Genomic DNA, 17,036 nt, shown 5'->3' with positions numbered 1-17,036 from the left:
AGGAAGGGATCAGCCAATATCCTAGCTGCCAGTGAGCAGAAAAAAGGCACTGATGAGAACTGCAGGCACTTTCTGGCACTTGTACTTCTCTGCAAGTCCTGGACCCTTGCCCCATAAACTTCCACCCCAGAAGCAAGGGAGGGCCTGCCAATTCTTGCTTCTAAGAAAGAAGCGTTTGATTCTTGGATTCAAACATGCTCACTCAGCACTCAATGAGGCTCGATCAGGCGAGATTTATATGAGTGGCTCGCAGGACTGAAACACTCACCTGGGAGACCCAGGGTGGCTGAATTCCCAGAATGGCCATTGTTGGGCAAGTCACCTCCTTTCCTCCTGCCTCAATCTAGAATTGGCTGCAAATCACAAGATAGAGTTCAATGTCCGTGTGTACTGCCTACTCCCAGCTACCTCTCTGTCTTCCTTATGTAAATTAAAATTCGCAAGGGGGGACCAATGACAATCTGCTCCTCCCACATAACCAGGAAGCCCTGTTGAACATGTCTGCCTGTGTTGTTGCAGGGACAGTGCCTTCTCCGCCCAAAAGGTGGCAGGAGAGCCTCACAACAAAGATGGGATCAACTGCTTAATGAGAAACCAGCACAGCAGTTAGTGTGATGGAGTGCAAATTTAACGGAAGGTGTGCCTGAGGTGTCCCTTCCAGGAATACATGGAATTGTGATTGAGGGCCCTGCCTGATCGTTGGTGGATTTCTCGTCATATGTTACAGGTCCGTGCAAAGATTGTGGTGTGTGGGGAATGCACTGCAAAAAACAGGACGATTTAAGGGTGTAAAAGAGACCTGTCAGAAGTGGGATTTGAACCCACGCCTCCATGAGGAGACCAGAAGTCTCAGTTGCACTGAAGATCAAGCTCTCTTGAGTCTGGCGCCTTAGACCACTCGGCCATCCTGACAGCCCTGGCTATGTACAGGTCTGACTCTTCTGTCTGCACTTGCCAATGTTTGCACTTACAGCGTTCGCAGCAATGTCACAGGTGTAAAGGCCCCACAATACAACATGGCATGATAAAAAAAAAAGCTAGGCACAAGAGCGACCACTGATGGATGCGGATTACTTTGTTTCGTCTTGGAAAAGTAAAGGAAGTTTCCCACGGCTCGCTGGGTTCATGGACCGCCTCTTCTTAAGCTTGCATTGAGATAATAAGGTTTTAGAGGGTGCACATAAAAGCAGCTCATGCACAGTGTTTCTGCCCGGTCTCGAACCGGGGACCTTTCGCGTGTTAGGCGAACGTGATGACCACTACACTATAGAAACTAACTTGCTGTGTTTTACTGTTAGAGCAAGGTTCCTCTCAAGGATTCTCTCTACTTCTATTCTGCTGTATCAGCAGCCACTCAGAAAGCGAGGAGCAAGTGTGAAAACTGCAGAGATATCAGCCAACATGCTTGCAATTAGACGTATTAAAAATTTACTTATGCAGGCATCGACAGACAAATATCTGATGCCTAAATGCCAGCAAGTACAGCTTGGGAAAGCATCACCTGGGACACACACAGACTAAGCATGAAGGCAGAAAAAGCATGGATATCCGTTTTTCTTCTGAGGTTCAAAATAATTTGTGCAACAATGCGCCGAGTGTAATGAGAAATAGTCAGGCATTGTCAGTTTTGAGTAGGATTCGTATGTTTACCTCTAAAAAAGGGCTCGTCTGGGATTTGAACCCGGGACCTCTCGCACCCTAAGCGAGAATCATACCCCTAGACCAACGAGCCGAGGCACAGAAGAGTCACCTTTTGCACCGGCTCCGGGGGTTATTGGCAGCGAGTTGGTGAATGATTCACCCAAAGCAAGCAACTGCACATGCTGCTCTCTTCTGCAATATGGTTGCTGTCTTTTCCATGGCCGTCATCGAACAAGAAATGAAAATACCTCCATCCTTCAGACATTTTGTTTGCTCTAGGTGTATGCTCTCGGTGAGGACAATAAAACAATTTCTGCTCTCATGCCTTGCTTTCATCAAGTAGGCCCACCCTTCAGTACAAAAGGACGTGCAAACAAATGGCGCAAACTATCGTCACTTCTCTTTTTGAGCTGTCACTGATGCCCCTGGAGCACAGTACATCACGCTGGTGAGGGATAGACAGCTTCCATTATCTCAGCTTTCCTATAAGTTGAGAGAGTAAATGCAAACAATAAGCTGCTGTTTCTGCCCGGTCTCGAACCAGGGACCTTTCGCGTGTAAAGCGAACGAGATAACCACTACACCACAGAAACAGATACTCTTGCAGCAATCTTCTTGGCATGTAGTGGGCTGGAAAGCACAGACCAAGGGCCAATGTCCATGAAGCTCAACGTTGGACCCTCCTTACCCGATCTCTTTCTTTGGAAGAAAGGAACGAGGACCACTTTTATTCCAAAAGGCGATTTTAAAACCATACCTGAAATCACGCTAGAAAAACACTTTGAATTTAATGTTCCTACACTGATGGTCCACCCCAGAAAAGCAGTTGCAAAGAAGTCCGGCACTGAAATTCTATACGCCAAAAGTGGGAAACAGCGTGCAGGGAAAGGAACTTTCTCACCATACACGGCGTCTTATAGCATTGAAAAGAAGAAATGGTCCTATATAATAAGCAGCCTAAAAATAATTCCACAACATGGGCTCGTCCGGGATTTGAACCCGGGACCTCTCGCACCCGAAGCGAGAATCATACCCCTAGACCAACAAGCCTGATTCCCCTGTCAGCAATTTGAACAATTTCTGATGCGTCTTTCAGAAACAAAGCAGTGCTATTTGGCTGCTCTCTCTCTATGTGAGCCACACAAAGTCATGTTTTCTCTCAAGGTGTTGTTTTTTTCACTCTTGCAAGGAAGGGATCAGCCGATATCCTAGCTGCCAGTGAGCAGAAAAAAGGCACTGATGAGAACTGCAGGCACTTTCTGGCACTTGTACTTCTCTGCAAGTCCTGGACCCTTGCCCCATGAACTTCCACCCCAGAAGCAAGGGAGGGCCTGCCAATTCTTGCTTCTAAGAAAGAAGCGTTTGATTCTTGGATTCAAACATGCTCACTCAGCACTCAATGAGGCTCGATCAGGCGAGATTTATATGAGTGGCTCGCAGGACTGAAACACTCACCTGGGAGACCCAGGGTGGCTGAATTCCCAGAATGGCCATTGTTGGGCAAGTCACCTCCTTTCCTCCTGCCTCAATCTAGAATTGGCTGCAAATCACAAGATAGAGTTCAATGTCCGTGTGTACTGCCTACTCCCAGCTACCTCTCTGTCTTCCTTATGTAAATTAAAATTCGCAAGGGGGGACCAATGACAATCTGCTCCTCCCACATAACCAGGAAGCCCTGTTGAACATGTCTGCCTGTGTTGTTGCAGGGACAGTGCCTTCTCCGCCCAAAAGGTGGCAGGAGAGCCTCACAACAAAGATGGGATCAACTGCTTAATGAGAAACCAGCACAGCAGTTAGTGTGATGGAGTGCAAATTTAACGGAGGGTGTGCCTGAGGTGTCCCTTCCAGGAATACATGGAATTGTGATTGAGGGCCCAGCCTGATCGTTGGTGGATTTCTCGTCATATGTTACAGGTCCGTGCAAAGATTGTGGTGTGTGGGGAATGCACTGCAAAAAACAGGACGATTTAAGGGTGTAAAAGAGACCTGTCAGAAGTGGGATTTGAACCCACGCCTCCATGAGGAGACCAGAAGTCTCAGTTGCACTGAAGATCAAGCTCTCTTGAGTCTGGCGCCTTAGACCACTCGGCCATCCTGACAGCACTGGCTATGTACAGGTCTGACTCTTCTGTCTGCACTAGCCAATGTTTGCACTTACAGCGTTCGCAGCAATGTCACAGGTGTAAAGGCCCCACAATACAACATGGCATGATGAAAAAAAAAGCTAGGCACAAGAGCGACCACTGATGGATGCGGATTACTTTGTTTCGTCTTGGAAAAGTAAAGGAAGTTTCCCACGGCTCGCTGGGTTCATGGACCGCCTCTTCTTAAGCTTGCATTGAGATAATAAGGTTTTACAGGGTGCACATAAAAGCAGCTCATGCACAGTGTTTCTGCCCGGTCTCGAACCGGGGACCTTTCGCGTGTTAGGCGAACGTGATGACCACTACACTACAGAAACTAACTTGCTGTGTTTTACTGTTAGAGCAAGGTTCCTCTCAAGGATTCTCTCTACTTCTATTCTGCTGTATCAGCAGCCACTCAGAAAGCGAGGAGCAAGTGTGAAAACTGCAGAGATATCAGCCAACATGCTTGCAATTAGACGTATTAAAAATTTACTTATGCAGGCATCGACAGACAAATATCTGATGCCTAAATGCCAGCAAGTACAGCTTGGGAAAGCATCACCTGGGACACACACAGACTAAGCATGAAGGCAGAAAAAGCATGGATATCCGTTTTTCTTCTGAGGTTCAAAATAATTTGTGCAACAATGCGCCGAGTGTAATGAGAAATAGTCAGGCATTGTCAGTTTTGAGTAGGATTCGTATGTTTACCTCTAATAAAGGGCTCATCCGGGATTTGAACCCGGGACCTCTCGCACCCTAAGCGAGAATCATACCCCTAGACCAACGAGCCGAGGCACACAAGAGTCACCTTTTGCACCGGCTCCGGGGGTTATTGGCAGCGAGTTGGTGAATGATTCACCCAAAGCAAGCAACTGCACATGCTACTCTCTTCTGCAATATGGTTGCTGTCTTTTCCAAGGCCGTCATCGAACAAGAAATGAAAATACCTCCATCCTTCAGACATTTTGTTTGCTCTAGGTGTATGCTCTCGGTGAGGACAATAAAACAATTTCTGCTCTCATGCCTTGCTTTCATCAAGTAGGCCCACCCTTCAGTTCAAAAGGACGTGCAAACGAATGGCGCAAACTATCGTCACTTCTCTTTTTGAGCTGTCACTGATGCCCCTGGAGCACAGTACGTCACGCTGGTGAGGGATAGACAGCTTCCATTATCTCAGCTTTCCTATAAGTTGAGAGAATAAATGCAAACAATAAGATGCTGTTTCTGCCCGGTCTCGAACCAGGGACCTTTCGCGTGTAAAGCGAACGTGATAACCACTACACCACAGAAACAGATACTCTTGCAGTAATCTTCTTGGCATGTAGTGGGCTGGAAAGCACAGACCAAGGGCCAATGTCCATGAAGCTCAACGTTGGACCCTCCTTACCCGATCTCTTTCTTTGGAAGAAAGGAACGAGGACCACTTTTATTCCAAAAGGCGATTTTAAAACCATACCTGAAATCACGCTAGAAAAACACTTTGAATTTAATGTTCCTACACTGATGGTCCACCCCAGAAAAGCAGTTGCAAAGAAGTCCGGCACTGAAATTCTATACGCCAAAAGTGGGAAACAGCGTGCAGGGAAAGGAACTTTCTCACCATACACGGCGTCTTATAGCATTGAAAAGAAGAAATGGTCCTATATAATAAGCAGCCTAAAAATAATTCCACAACATGGGCTCGTCCGGGATTTGAACCCGGGACCTCTCGCACCCGAAGCGAGAATCATACCCCTAGACCAACAAGCCTGATTCCCCTGTCAGCAATTTGAACAATTTCTGATGCGTCTTTCAGAAACAAAGCAGTGCTATTTGGCTGCTCTCTCTCTATGTGAGCCACACAAAGTCATGTTTTCTCTCAAGGTGTTGTTTTTTTCACTCTTGCAAGGAAGGGATCAGCCGATATCCTAGCTGCCAGTGAGCAGAAAAAAGGCACTGATGAGAACTGCAGGCACTTTCTGGCACTTGTACTTCTCTGCAAGTCCTGGACCCTTGCCCCATAAACTTCCACCCCAGAAGCAAGGGAGGGCCTGCCAATTCTTGCTTCTAAGAAAGAAGCGTTTGATTCTTGGATTCAAACATGCTCACTCAGCACTCAATGAGGCTCGATCAGGCGAGATTTATATGAGTGGCTCGCAGGACTGAAACACTCACCTGGGAGACCCAGGGTGGCTGAATTCCCAGAATGGCCATTGTTGGGCAAGTCACCTCCTTTCCTCCTGCCTCAATCTAGAATTGGCTGCAAATCACAAGATAGAGTTCAATGTCCGTGTGTACTGCCTACTCCCAGCTACCTCTCTGTCTTCCTTATGTAAATTAAAATTCGCAAGGGGGGACCAATGACAATCTGCTCCTCCCACATAACCAGGAAGCCCTGTTGAACATGTCTGCCTGTGTTGTTGCAGGGACAGTGCCTTCTCCGCCCAAAAGGTGGCAGGAGAGCCTCACAACAAAGATGGGATCAACTGCTTAATGAGAAACCAGCACAGCAGTTAGTGTGATGGAGTGCAAATTTAACGGAAGGTGTGCCTGAGGTGTCCCTTCCAGGAATACATGGAATTGTGATTGAGGGCCCTGCCTGATCGTTGGTGGATTTCTCGTCATATGTTACAGGTCCGTGCAAAGATTGTGGTGTGTGGGGAATGCACTGCAAAAAACAGGACGATTTAAGGGTGTAAAAGAGACCTGTCAGAAGTGGGATTTGAACCCACGCCTCCATGAGGAGACCAGAAGTCTCAGTTGCACTGAAGATCAAGCTCTCTTGAGTCTGGCGCCTTAGACCACTCGGCCATCCTGACAGCCCTGGCTATGTACAGGTCTGACTCTTCTGTCTGCACTTGCCAATGTTTGCACTTACAGCGTTCGCAGCAATGTCACAGGTGTAAAGGCCCCACAATACAACATGGCATGATAAAAAAAAAAGCTAGGCACAAGAGCGACCACTGATGGATGCGGATTACTTTGTTTCGTCTTGGAAAAGTAAAGGAAGTTTCCCACGGCTCGCTGGGTTCATGGACCGCCTCTTCTTAAGCTTGCATTGAGATAATAAGGTTTTAGAGGGTGCACATAAAAGCAGCTCATGCACAGTGTTTCTGCCCGGTCTCGAACCGGGGACCTTTCGCGTGTTAGGCGAACGTGATGACCACTACACTACAGAAACTAACTTGCTGTGTTTTACTGTTAGAGCAAGGTTCCTCTCAAGGATTCTCTCTACTTCTATTCTGCTGTATCAGCAGCCACTCAGAAAGCGAGGAGCAAGTGTGAAAACTGCAGAGATATCAGCCAACATGCTTGCAATTAGACGTATTAAAAATTTACTTATGCAGGCATCGACAGACAAATATCTGATGCCTAAATGCCAGCAAGTACAGCTTGGGAAAGCATCACCTGGGACACACACAGACTAAGCATGAAGGCAGAAAAAGCATGGATATCCGTTTTTCTTCTGAGGTTCAAAATAATTTGTGCAACAATGCGCCGAGTGTAATGAGAAATAGTCAGGCATTGTCAGTTTTGAGTAGGATTCGTATGTTTACCTCTAAAAAAGGGCTCGTCTGGGATTTGAACCCGGGACCTCTCGCACCCTAAGCGAGAATCATACCCCTAGACCAACGAGCCGAGGCACAGAAGAGTCACCTTTTGCACCGGCTCCGGGGGTTATTGGCAGCGAGTTGGTGAATGATTCACCCAAAGCAAGCAACTGCACATGCTGCTCTCTTCTGCAATATGGTTGCTGTCTTTTCCATGGCCGTCATCGAACAAGAAATGAAAATACCTCCATCCTTCAGACATTTTGTTTGCTCTAGGTGTATGCTCTCGGTGAGGACAATAAAACAATTTCTGCTCTCATGCCTTGCTTTCATCAAGTAGGCCCACCCTTCAGTACAAAAGGACGTGCAAACGAACGGCGCAAACTATCGTCACTTCTCTTTTTGAGCTGTCACTGATGCCCCTGGAGCACAGTACATCACGCTGGTGAGGGATAGACAGCTTCCATTATCTCAGCTTTCCTATAAGTTGAGAGAGTAAATGCAAACAATAAGCTGCTGTTTCTGCCCGGTCTCGAACCAGGGACCTTTCGCGTGTAAAGCGAACGAGATAACCACTACACCACAGAAACAGATACTCTTGCAGCAATCTTCTTGGCATGTAGTGGGCTGGAAAGCACAGACCAAGGGCCAATGTCCATGAAGCTCAACGTTGGACCCTCTGTTGTAAAGTTTATGCTTCAGATTGTCAGCTGTCTGTCATGGCTGTGATGACATCTGAGGATTCTAGAATGGATAAGAGGGCTTGCTGTGAGAGAGAATCTTGAGGAGGAGAGTAAGAGGCAGTTGGACGGCTGAGCTGTTGTACCTTTATACTTATGAATAAAGAACCTATGGAAATCTACTTACTCTCATCTAATCTTTGATGGAAGAATCTACCATTTAACACTGGCGACGACTGGGAAAAGCAGCTCAACTCCTGCCTGGAAAATCTCCGTTTTAACCAAATCTACATTTATTTAAAAAAAGACAAAGAGGGAAGACCGGCTTGATACTGAAGTTTTATCTGAGATGCCGTACTGTGAGGTAAACTACGGATACGATCAAGTACTCTCCGTTCCAAGAGGTTTCAAGTAAGACTTTCATTTTATTTGTAACGCGCCCTCCAAGACTCACTTCGTAATCATCTCAAACTACTCTTGTCAACTTTTGACTCGCTTTCAAGAAAGACTTTCACTTTGTTTTAAGCGCGCTCCCCAAGACTGCCAAATATCTTAGTTTTTGTTACTACCGAACTTTCTACGGTTAAAGTTGGTTACTTTGAATTACCTTCTATCTCACGCGCGTAAATGCCCTGTGAGTCTTGTGATGCGCGTGGAAGTCCCGCGAGCTCCTGATGCGCGTGGATCCCTCGTGAGTTACTGATGCGCGTTCATACTTTGGCATTCTCTTATGATGTCTCTTCATTCGATGCCCTCTAATCCTTTGAGGTTTGTGGTCTGACGACGTCTTCCCATTGTCACTGGAACGCAACGTTACGCTACCTAGGATTCCTCTATGACCTATGCGCATGCTCGCGCTCTCTTTGCAGATTGGTTGGTGTCTTCTCCGTGGTTACTTAGCAACGCAGACGCTCAGTGTTTGTGTTTCATTTGCGTGCTTTACGTAATCCTTCGCAGTGAATTCTGCGCATACTGTTGGAACACGTACTTTGAATAATGAGCCGTTTCTTACAGCGCTGATACGCACAGCTTATATATTTACTGCGTGTCTTATGTACTGCGTGGCACAGAGACCCCAACACATTCTTCAAGCAAGAGATACTTGGAATAGAAGTGTCTTCAAGTTACACATCTGTGTGTGTCAACATCACGCTGATACGCACAGCTTAATTAGCGCTGATACGCACAGCTTATATGTTTACTGCGTGTCTTATGTACTGCGTGGCACAGAGACCCTCAACACAATTTTCAAGCAAGACATACTTGGAATAGAAGTGTCTCCAAGTTACACACCTATGTGTGTGTCAACATCACGCTGATACGCACAGCTTAATTTAAGGTTGTAACTTTAAAGTGGGAAACGCGTTTCCTTGAACATTATTATTCATTCGCAGCGCTGATACACACAGCTTATATATTTACTGCCTGTCTTTTATACTGGTTGCCACAGAGACTCTCAACACAATCTTCAAACGAGAGATACTTGCAATAGGAGTTTCTCCAAGTTACACACCTGTGTGTGTCAACATCACGCTGATACGCACAGCTTAGATTAAGGTTGTAATTTTAAAGTGTGAAACGTTTCGTTGGACATTATTGTTATTTGTTTTTCTTTTTCTCACTGTTTCTTCTTTTCTTTTCTTTATTTCTCCTCTTCATTGTCTAATTATAACAGCTATATTTACCTTATTCACTCTTCTATATACATAAGCTCATACTGTCAATTTCTGATATGCAAAATGTAACTGCTGCCCCGTTTTTCTTACAGTCATCAGGGGATCCTCCCATAAAATGGTCAAAATGGAAAAAGGTTTTTGAACGGTATGCCCGTGTGTGTGGTACCTCTCTTAGCGTAGAGAGGAAAACTGCGTTACTTATGCATTGCCTGGGTTCAGAAGGTCAGGACGTTTTTGATCACCTTCCGGATGTTCCCAACAGTGCTGCAGCTAACTTAAATGAATTTGAATTATGCATTTACAAACTTGATGCCCACTATTTGCCTAAGGTCAGTACCATTTTAGAGCGTTACCATTTCGGTAGACGTATGCAGAAGGAAGGTGAGAGTATTGAGAATTATGTCACAGACCTTAGACGTTTAGCGTCAACGTGTAAGTTCGATACGTTAATTGAAGAGAGAATAAGAGACCAATTTATGTTGGGCTGTGTTTCAGAAAAGGTTCGTGACGAACTTTGGCTCAAAGATGAGCCGTCTCTAGATGAAGTTTTAGTCATAGCTAAAAGAATTGAGCACTCTCTTGAGTGTGTTAAGGAGATCAAGAAAGATCTCAGTAAAGATGTATCGGTGGTCAGTACTAACGCAACTCCTAATTTGAGATCTAAAGAGACCCAATCCAAAACGCCAGTAAAAGGGAAAAAAGAAAATAAATCTCGATTACAATTCGATAAAGGAAATAAATGTTACAGATGTAACAATGCTGGTCATTGGGCCAATGATAAATCCTGTCCCGCGTTAAATGCCATATGCACGTATTGTAAGAAAAGGGGACATTTTGTAATTGCTTGCAGAATTAAATCGTCCAAACAAGGTATTAATGAAATTGCGGTGGACAATTCGTGTGACCAACATGATTTTGAGTGTGGTCAGATTATTGTCCAGGTTGGTAGTGATGGACCTTTGGATTATATTCTTATTGAAGGTCATAAAACCAAAGTATTGTTTGACTCTGGTGCAAAAATTACCATTGTATCAAGCAAATTTTTTGATGATAATTTAAGGTCAAAAATCAATCTGTTAAAACCTGACATTCGCCCCACAGCCTATGGTGGGGACCCTATTGATTTGAGAGGTTACTTTATGGGTTTGGTTGAATATGAGGGTCGCCTTACCTCTGGGAAAGTATATGTCTCTAAGAAGGGCGACAGTATAATCAGTTGGTGGCATCAGAAAGATCTAGGCGTCATGTTGGATCCTAACAGCTCTCCTCCTATCTTACTCAAAAAGAGGGAAACTGTTGAATCTGTAGATCATCATTCCCTTCTGCAAACTCAACTGATGGAGGAATATCCACAAGTGTTTGGTGACAAACTTGGATGTTTGAAAGGGTATTGTCACAAAATAAAACTGTCTCCGGGGTCTGTCCCAGTGTCCAGTAAGGTACGCAATGTTCCTTTCACTGTTAGGGAGGAGATGTTGAAGGAGTTAGAGAAGCTCAAATCACAGGGGATTATTGAGGAGGTTGAAGGAACGTCATGGTTGGCTCCGGTTGTGGCCGCAAGGAAGGCTGATGGTTCTTTGAGATTGTGTGTGGACCTCAGACAACTCAACAAATGTGTTCTTGTTGATAAATATCCTCTTCCAAATATAACAGAGCTGTTAAGCATGGTGAGTGGTGCTAAAGTGTTTAGCACGATAGATTTAACATCTGCGTACCATCAAATTCTGCTTGATCAGTCATCCAGAGATTTAACTGCATTCGTTACCCCGTTTGGTACCTTTAGATTTGTAAGACTTCCTTTTGGTCTTGTCTCTGCCGCTTCTGTTTTCCAAAGAGTCATGGAAAGGGTGTTAGTCAACGTTTCTGGGGTTTGCGTCTATCAGGACGATATTTTAGTCTATGCATGTGATGAATTAGAACATGGGAAAAGGGTCCGACAAGTGTTGGATAGACTTTCCGCTCACAATCTCACTATTAAGCGTGAGAAGTGCAAGTTCGGCCTTGATAAAATTGATTACTTAGGTCACACGGTAACAGCTGATGGTGTTGTCCCCAAGGCCGAATTGGTAAGCACTATTAAAGATCTAATTGCCCCCTCTTCAAAGGAAGAACTCATGCGCTTCCTGGGGATGGCGGAATATTACAACAAATTTATTAAGAATTTTGCAGATGCTACTTTCAACATGAGAAATTTGCTTAAAAAAGGAGTAAAATTTGTCTGGAATGATTTGTGTGATAAGGAATTCTTTGATATAAAGTACAAGTTACAGAATGCGCCTAATCTCCGTAATTTTGATCCAGCTAAATGTTCAATTATCTCGACTGATGCTAGTCTCAAGGGTCTTGGTGCTGTCTTATATTAAGGTGGCACGAATCCTGACAACACCATTATGTTTGTGTCAAGGAGTCTGAAGGGTGCAGAATCTAGGTACTCGGTCATTGAAAGAGAAGCCCTTGCTGTCTACTGGGCTATTAAGAAGTTTAAAAAATTTCTTTGGGGAACTTCGTTTGTAGTTAGGACGGATCACAAACCATTGTGTGAGGTACTAACGAGTAAGGGTATTGACTCAATTTCTCCGAGAATCTCCAGATGGATTGTTGGATTGCAAGGGTTTAATTTCTCAGTTAGGTATGTTCCAGGTTCAGAGAACTTGGTTGCCGACACACTTTCAAGATTGGTCCCGGTTACCCAATCTAGTGACAGTTTAGATTCTGATTTTAGTCATTCCCATGATTTTGTGTGTGAAATTGATTACAAAGTGATTTCTCAAGATTCCTGGCTAAATGCTTGTCATGAAGATCAGGTTATTCAAGAGGTTTTCAAACTTATCCATGAGGGTTGGCATTGTAAGGAAGAAGGAAGTCAAGCTGTTAAAGATTTTTGGTCTGTTAAGGAACAGTTGTCCTGCTGTGAGGGAATGTTATGGAGAGGTCACCGACTAGTTCCTCCTTTGTCTCTAAGGAAATCTCTTCTAGATCTAGCTCATGAGGCTCACTTAGGGATTTCTAAAACCAAAGAACGAGTGCGTTCTACTTACTGGTGGCCTGGGATGGACATTCAAATTGAGCGTTTGGTAAGGGAGTGTGTTCAATGTTCTCTAAGTGAGAAGAGTTTAAAGATCAGGACTCAGCCCATGGAAAAAAGGTCGCGCCCCAGTGGTCCTTGGAAGGACATAGCTCTAGATATTTTGGGACCAGTCCATGGTGATGGGTCGGATACTTTTGTTATTGTTGTCATGGATCTCTACTCTAGGTGGCCTGAAATTTCTTTCACTAGAAACACTAATACTAAAAGCGTTATCGATTTTCTGAAAGTGTTAATTTCAAGGGAAGGTATACCACAGACTTTGCTGACTGACAATGGTGTCCAGCTGGTGTCAAAGGAAATGGAAGATTTTCTTATTAATTGTGGTATTGTTCACAAAAAATGTGCCTTATATCACCCTGAATCTAATGGCACTGTTGAAAGGTTTAATAGGGTCCTAAAAGACACTATTTCCCTGGCTAAACAGAATTGTCTTGACTGGAAGGAGGAGGTTTTTAGGAGAGTTGGTGTCTATCGCTTTGCGCCTCATACCATGACTGGAAGGTCTCCTTTTTCTTTGTTCAGGGGGAGGCAACCTGATACTTTTTTGGAACCACCGTGGGTTAATAAATGTATCTCGGCCAAGGGAGGTGTTCCGGATGTAAGCTCGTGGGAGGAAAGGGAGGATTATAAGTGTCTAAAAAGTAAGGAAAATTATGATGCGAGACATGCTGTTAGATCTACTAAAGTTTCTGTTGGTGATTTGGTCATGATCAAAAGACCTGGTTTCTGTGTTTCTGGTGCCAAATTCACGAAACCTTTAAAGGTAATTAAGGTCTTTGGTAATGCTGTGAGGACTGCTGACCACAGAGTGTGGAATTTAAATAGAGTCGCTGTATGTGGCAAGATGCGTCATGTGAGTGATCTTTCAAAAAATATTGATAGCAAAGATGGCTCACGAACCTTAAGGAAATCTAACAGAATTTCTCATACTCCTTCATATTTGAACGACTATGTAGTAAAATGATTTAGTCATATTTATATGTTAATTGTATTGTGTTCTTTTCTTTCTTTGACTTTTCGTCCAAATGTTAGTATGTAAAGGAGGGAGATGTGTTGTAAAGTTTATGCTTCAGATTGTCAGCTGTCTGTCATGGCTGTGATGACATCTGAGGATTCTAGAATGGATAAGAGGGCTTGCTGTGAGAGAGAATCTTGAGGAGGAGAGTAAGAGGCAGTTGGACGGCTGAGCTGTTGTACCTTTATACTTATGAATAAAGAACCTATGGAAATCTACTTACTCTCATCTAATCTTTGATGGAAGAATCTACCATTTAACACCCTCCTTACCCGATCTCTTTCTTTGGAAGAAAGGAACGAGGACCACTTTTATTCCAAAAGGCGATTTTAAAACCATACCTGAAATCACGCTAGAAAAACACTTTGAATTTAATGTTCCTACACTGATGGTCCACCCCAGAAAAGCAGTTGCAAAGAAGTCCGGCACTGAAATTCTATACGCCAAAAGTGGGAAACAGCGTGCAGGGAAAGGAACTTTCTCACCATACACGGCGTCTTATAGCATTGAAAAGAAGAAATGGTCCTATATAATAAGCAGCCTAAAAATAATTCCACAACATGGGCTCGTCCGGGATTTGAACCCGGGACCTCTCGCACCTGAAGCGAGAATCATACCCCTAGACCAACGAGCCTGATTCCCCTGTCAGCAATTTGAACAATTTCTGATGCGTCTTTCAGAAACAAAGCAGTGCTATTTGGCTGCTCTCTCTCTATGTGAGCCACACAAAGTCATGTTTTCTCTCAAGGTGTTGTTTTTTTCACTCTTGCAAGGAAGGGATCAGCCGATATCCTAGCTGCCAGTGAGCAGAAAAAAGGCACTGATGAGAACTGCAGGCATTTTCTGGCACTTGTACTTCTCTGCAAGTCCTGGACCCTTGCCCCATAAACTTCCACCCCAGAAGCAAGGGAGGGCCTGCCAATTCTTGCTTCTAAGAAAGAAGCGTTTGATTCTTGGATTCAAACATGCTCACTCAGCACTCAATGAGGCTCGATCAGGCGAGATTTATATGAGTGGCTCGCAGGACTGAAACACTCACCTGGAGACCCAGGGTGGCTGAATTCCCAGAATGGCCATTGTTGGGCAAGTCACCTCCTTTCCTCCTGCCTCAATCTAGAATTGGCTGCAAATCACAAGATAGAGTTCAATGTCCGTGTGTACTGCCTACTCCCAGCTACCTCTCTGTCTTCCTTATGTAAATTAAAATTCGCAAGGGGGGACCAATGACAATCTGCTCCTCCCACATAACCAGGAAGCCCTGTTGAACATGTCTGCCTGTGTTGTTGCAGGGACAGTGCCTTCTCCGCCCAAAAGGTGGCAGGAGAGCCTCACAACAAAGATGGGATCAACTGCTTAATGAGAAACCAGCACAGCAGTTAGTGTGATGGAGTGCAAATTTAACGGAGGGTGTGCCTGAGGTGTCCCTTCCAGGAATACATGGAATTGTGATTGAGGGCCCAGCCTGATCGTTGGTGGATTTCTCGTCATATGTTACAGGTCCGTGCAAAGATTGTGGTGTGTGGGGAATGCACTGCAAAAAACAGGACGATTTAAGGGTGTAAAAGAGACCTGTCAGAAGTGGGATTTGAACCCACGCCTCCATGAGGAGACCAGAAGTCTCAGTTGCACTGAAGATCAAGCTCTCTTGAGTCTGGCGCCTTAGACCACTCGGCCATCCTGACAGCACTGGCTATGTACAGGTCTGACTCTTCTGTCTGCACTAGCCAATGTTTGCACTTACAGCGTTCGCAGCAATGTCACAGGTGTAAAGGCCCCACAATACAACATGGCATGATAAAAAAAAAAGCTAGGCACAAGAGCGACCACTGATGGATGCGGATTACTTTGTTTCGTCTTGGAAAAGTAAAGGAAGTTTCCCACGGCTCGCTGGGTTCATGGACCGCCTCTTCTTAAGCTTGCATTGAGATAATAAGGTTTTAGAGGGTGCACATAAAAGCAGCTCATGCACAGTGTTTCTGCCCGGTCTCGAACCGGGGACCTTTCGCGTGTTAGGCGAACGTGATGACCACTACACCACAGAAACAGATACTCTTGCAGCAATCTTCTTGGCATGTAGTGGGCTGGAAAGCACAGACCAAGGGCCAATGTCCATGAAGCTCAACGTTGGACCCTCCTTACCCGATCTCTTTCTTTGGAAGAAAGGAACGAGGACCACTTTTATTCCAAAAGGCGATTTTAAAACCATACCTGAAATCACGCTAGAAAAACACTTTGAATTTAATGTTCCTACACTGATGGTCCACCCCAGAAAAGCAGTTGCAAAGAAGTCCGGCACTGAAATTCTATACGCCAAAAGTGGGAAACAGCGTGCAGGGAAAGGAACTTTCTCACCATACACGGCGTCTTATAGCATTGAAAAGAAGAAATGGTCCTATATAATAAGCAGCCTAAAAATAATTCCACAACATGGGCTCGTCCGGGATTTGAACCCGGGACCTCTCGCACCCGAAGCGAGAATCATACCCCTAGACCAACAAGCCTGATTCCCCTGTCAGCAATTTGAACAATTTCTGATGCGTCTTTCAGAAACAAAGCAGTGCTATTTGGCTGCTCTCTCTCTATGTGAGCCACACAAAGTCATGTTTTCTCTCAAGGTGTTGTTTTTTTCACTCTTGCAATTAAGGGATCAGCCGATATCCTAGCTGCCAGTGAGCAGAAAAAAGGCACTGATGAGAACTGCAGGCACTTTCTGGCACTTGTACTTCTCTGCAAGTCCTGGACCCTTGCCCCATAAACTTCCACCCCAGAAGCAAGGGAGGGCCTGCCAATTCTTGCTTCTAAGAAAGAAGCGTTTGATTCTTGGATTCAAACATGCTCACTCAGCACTCAATGAGGCTCGATCAGGCGAGATTTATATGAGTGGCTCGCAGGACTGAAACACTCACCTGGGAGACCCAGGGTGGCTGAATTCCCAGAATGGCCATTGTTGGGCAAGTCACCTCCTTTCCTCCTGCCTCAATCTAGAATTGGCTGCAAATCACAAGATAGAGTTCAATGTCCGTGTGTACTGCCTACTCCCAGCTACCTCTCTGTCTTCCTTATGTAAATTAAAATTCGCAAGGGGGGACCAATGACAATCTGCTCCTCCCACATAACCAGGAAGCCCTGTTGAACATGTCTGCCTGTGTTGTTGCAGGGACAGTGCCTTCTCCGCCCAAAAGGTGGCAGGAGAGCCTCACAACAAAGATGGGATCAACTGCTTAATGAGAAACCAGCACAGCAGTTAGTGTGATGGAGTGCAAATTTAACGGAAGGT

General features: G+C 44.9%; 12 non-coding genes across 12 annotated transcripts; all 12 read right to left on the bottom strand.

Moving 5' to 3' along the window:
• Nucleotides 1–800: 800 nt before the first annotated feature.
• On the bottom strand, nt 801–912 carry TRNAL-CAA (transfer RNA leucine (anticodon CAA)). The gene is made up of 2 exons: nt 875–912; nt 801–846 (listed from the first exon to the last, which is right to left on the bottom strand). It is a non-coding gene; the product is annotated as a tRNA-Leu (tRNA).
• A 1,707-nt stretch (nt 913–2,619) lies between these two features.
• Nucleotides 2,620–2,691, bottom strand: TRNAP-CGG (transfer RNA proline (anticodon CGG)). The gene has a single exon. It is a non-coding gene; the product is annotated as a tRNA-Pro (tRNA).
• A 937-nt stretch (nt 2,692–3,628) lies between these two features.
• On the bottom strand, nt 3,629–3,740 carry TRNAL-CAA (transfer RNA leucine (anticodon CAA)). Its single transcript has 2 exons — nt 3,703–3,740; nt 3,629–3,674 (listed from the first exon to the last, which is right to left on the bottom strand). It is a non-coding gene; the product is annotated as a tRNA-Leu (tRNA).
• Nucleotides 3,741–4,029: 289 nt separating this feature from the next.
• TRNAV-AAC (transfer RNA valine (anticodon AAC)) lies at nt 4,030–4,102 on the bottom strand. The gene has a single exon. It is a non-coding gene; the product is annotated as a tRNA-Val (tRNA).
• A 386-nt stretch (nt 4,103–4,488) lies between these two features.
• On the bottom strand, nt 4,489–4,560 carry TRNAP-AGG (transfer RNA proline (anticodon AGG)). The gene has a single exon. It is a non-coding gene; the product is annotated as a tRNA-Pro (tRNA).
• A 429-nt stretch (nt 4,561–4,989) lies between these two features.
• On the bottom strand, nt 4,990–5,062 carry TRNAV-UAC (transfer RNA valine (anticodon UAC)). Its single transcript has one exon. It is a non-coding gene; the product is annotated as a tRNA-Val (tRNA).
• Nucleotides 5,063–5,447: 385 nt separating this feature from the next.
• On the bottom strand, nt 5,448–5,519 carry TRNAP-CGG (transfer RNA proline (anticodon CGG)). The gene has a single exon. It is a non-coding gene; the product is annotated as a tRNA-Pro (tRNA).
• A 937-nt stretch (nt 5,520–6,456) lies between these two features.
• TRNAL-CAA (transfer RNA leucine (anticodon CAA)) lies at nt 6,457–6,568 on the bottom strand. The gene is made up of 2 exons: nt 6,531–6,568; nt 6,457–6,502 (listed from the first exon to the last, which is right to left on the bottom strand). It is a non-coding gene; the product is annotated as a tRNA-Leu (tRNA).
• A 289-nt stretch (nt 6,569–6,857) lies between these two features.
• Nucleotides 6,858–6,930, bottom strand: TRNAV-AAC (transfer RNA valine (anticodon AAC)). Its single transcript has one exon. It is a non-coding gene; the product is annotated as a tRNA-Val (tRNA).
• An 8,399-nt stretch (nt 6,931–15,329) lies between these two features.
• Nucleotides 15,330–15,441, bottom strand: TRNAL-CAA (transfer RNA leucine (anticodon CAA)). Its single transcript has 2 exons — nt 15,404–15,441; nt 15,330–15,375 (listed from the first exon to the last, which is right to left on the bottom strand). It is a non-coding gene; the product is annotated as a tRNA-Leu (tRNA).
• A 289-nt stretch (nt 15,442–15,730) lies between these two features.
• On the bottom strand, nt 15,731–15,803 carry TRNAV-AAC (transfer RNA valine (anticodon AAC)). Its single transcript has one exon. It is a non-coding gene; the product is annotated as a tRNA-Val (tRNA).
• Nucleotides 15,804–16,188: 385 nt separating this feature from the next.
• TRNAP-CGG (transfer RNA proline (anticodon CGG)) lies at nt 16,189–16,260 on the bottom strand. The gene has a single exon. It is a non-coding gene; the product is annotated as a tRNA-Pro (tRNA).
• Between the last annotated feature and the right edge of the window lie 776 nt (nt 16,261–17,036).

Source organism: Triturus cristatus, chromosome 10 (assembly GCF_964204655.1).
Source record: "Triturus cristatus chromosome 10, aTriCri1.1, whole genome shotgun sequence".
NCBI classification, from domain to species: Eukaryota; Metazoa; Chordata; class Amphibia; order Caudata; family Salamandridae; genus Triturus; species Triturus cristatus.
Note: the sequence above shows the minus strand (reverse complement) of the source record. Positions and strands in the feature narration are given on the sequence as shown.